The sequence below is a fragment of the Nicotiana tomentosiformis genome, chromosome 11 (genome assembly GCF_000390325.3).
Source record: "Nicotiana tomentosiformis chromosome 11, ASM39032v3, whole genome shotgun sequence".
In the NCBI taxonomy this organism is placed as follows: domain Eukaryota; kingdom Viridiplantae; phylum Streptophyta; class Magnoliopsida; order Solanales; family Solanaceae; genus Nicotiana; species Nicotiana tomentosiformis.
In genome coordinates this window covers 120,922-123,667 of record NC_090822.1, presented here as the reverse complement: position 1 = coordinate 123,667, position 2,746 = coordinate 120,922, and the positions used below count along the sequence as shown (strand labels likewise).

Here is a 2,746-nt window from a genome sequence, read left to right as displayed (position 1 = left end):
AGTTTTATGGCCGTAAAACGCCAAAAACCTTGGAACGGTCATGGAGGGGCGGTTACTATGGTTCCTTCGGTTGCTTTTGATGGCCTGAAAGATTTTAAGAGGATCCGGGTTCGGGGCCCATGCGGAAGGCGTGGACACACGAAAATTAGGGAATCGAGCAAAATTCTAGTTTTATGACCGTAAAACGCCAAAAAATATGGAACAGTCATGGCGGGGCAGTGACTAAGGTTCCTTAGGTAGTTTTAGATGGCCCAAAGAAAATTAAGGCGATCCGGATTCGGGGACCGGGACCCATGTAGAAGGCGTGTAATTCGAGTTTTATGGTCGTAAAGTGCCAAATATTTTGGAACGGTCATGGAATGGATGTGACTATGGTTCCTTTGGTCATTTTGGATGGCCCGAATAAAACAAAGGCCATTCAGGTCTGGGGGACCGGGCCCTTGCGGAAGGCGTGGCTATATCACTCAAAAATTAGCGAATCGGGTGAATTTCCAGTTTTATGGACTTAAAACCCCAAAAAACTTGGAACGGTTATGGAGGGGCGGTGACTATGATTCGTTAGGTCATTTATGATGGCTCGAAAAATTTAAGGCAATCCGGGTCTGGCTATAGCCCAAGAAAATGACCGTAAAACGCCAAAACACTTGGAACGGTCATGGAAAGACGGTGACTAAGGTTCCTTAGGTAGGTTTTAATGGCCCAAAAAATTGAGGCGATCTGGATCTGGGAGCATGCGAAAGGAGTGGGCTGTAGCATACAAAAATCATGGAATCGGGCGAACTTCCTATTATATGGTCGTAAAATGCCAAAAAACCTGAAACGATCATGGTGGGCAAGACCATGCGAAAGGCGTGGGCTATATCACAAAAGGCGTGGGCTATATCACAAAGAAAATCAGGGAATCAGGCGGAATTCTAGTTTTATAGCCGTAAAATGCCAAAAAACTTGGAACGGTCATGGCGGGGCGGTGACTATTGTTCCTTCGATCGCGTTTGATGGCACGAAAGATTTAAGAAGATCCTGGTCCAGGGGCCCGGGCCCATGCGGAAGGCATGAGCTTTAGCATACGAAAATCAGAGAATCGAGTAGAATTCTAGTTTTATGACCATACAACGCCAAAAAACTTGGAACGGTCATGGCGGGACGGTAACTAAGGTTCCTTAGGTAGTTTTTGATGGCCCGAAAAATAATTAAGATGATCTGGATCCTGGGGCCGGGACCATGCGGAAGGCGTAGGCTGTATGTAGCATACGAAAATCAAAGAATTAGGCGAACTTCCAGTTTTATGGTCGTAAAACGCCAAAAAACTTGGAACGGTCATGGCGGGTGGTGACTATGGTACATTACGCAGTTTTGCATGGCCTAAAAAAGTTTAAGACAATCCGGGTTTCGGGTCCCGGGCCCATGAGGAAGGCGTGGAATTCGAGTTTTATGGTCATAAAATGCCAAATAATTTGGAACGGTCATGGAATGGATGTGACTATGGTTCCTTAAGTCATTTTTATGGCCCGAAAAAAATAAAGGCTATCCAGGTCTGGGGGATCGGGCCCTTGCGGAAGGCGTGGGCTATATCACACAAAAATTAGAGAATCAGGCGGATTTCCAGTTTTATGGCCTTAAAACCCCAAAAGACTTGGAACGGTCATGGAGGGGTGGTGACTATGGTTCCTTAGGTCTTTTTTCATGGCCCGAAAAATTTAAGGCGATCCCCCAGGTAAATAACGCCAAAACATTTGGAACGGTCATGGTATGGATGTGACTATGGTTACTTAGGTCATTTTTGATGGCCTGAAAAAAATAAGGCGATCCAGGTCTGGGGACCGGGCCTCTTTTTTGGCAAATTATGCATCTTCTTTTAATATATCGACGGCATGTCTAATAAATTCACAAATGAGTTTACTTGATATAAATGATATTTTTTTACACGAAATAACAATTGTTTTAAAGCAAATAATTATGAAAACAAGCAATATACAGTAAATAAGGAAAATATTTACGGGCTTAACACCATTGCGCTTGACATGTCATTACATCTGTAAAACGTCTAGTTGCGATGCCGTCGTTCTATGCGGCCTAGTGTGATAGGCATGTCGCTAGGCCTTACGGGCCCTCTGATTGTGATATTATCGTCGAGCGCGGCTTGTTGTTGTTGGTGAATGCATTTGCCCGTGAAAAATAGTTAAAATCAAAAGAGGAATTGCATAAAAAGGATAAATGGTTGTAAAATTTATGTCGTTTTAAGGCTTTACACCTTCGCACCTAAAGCGGAAGGAGGAAAGGTGTTAAGAGAATTTAGAGTGCAAGGAATGTCAGATGCGATCATACCATCACAAACGCACCGGATCCCATCAGAACTCTGAAGCTAAGCGTGCTTGAGCAAGAGTGGTGCAAGGATGGGTGCCCCCCTGGGAAGTCCTTGTGCTGTAGCATACAAAAATCATGGAATCAGGCGAACTTCCTATTTTATGGTCGTAAAATGCCAAAAAACCTGAAACTATCATGGTGGGTGGGACCGTGCGAAAGGTGTGGGCTTTATCATAAAGAAAATCAGGGAATCGGGCTGAATTCTAGTTTTATAGCCGTAAAATGCCAAAAAACTTGGAACGGTCATGGCGGGGTGGTGACTATTGTTCCTTCGATCGCGTTTGATGGCATGAAATATTTAAGACGATCCGGGTCCGGGGGCCCTGGCCCATGCGAAAGGCATGGGCTTTAGCATACGAAAATCAGAGAATCGAGTAAAATT

General features: G+C 44.5%; 1 pseudogene; it reads left to right on the top strand.

Annotated features, from left to right (window-relative positions):
- Positions 1 to 2,311: 2,311 nt before the first annotated feature.
- LOC117279610 (5S ribosomal RNA) lies at positions 2,312 to 2,430 on the top strand (annotated as a pseudogene).
- Positions 2,431 to 2,746: the final 316 nt, after the last annotated feature.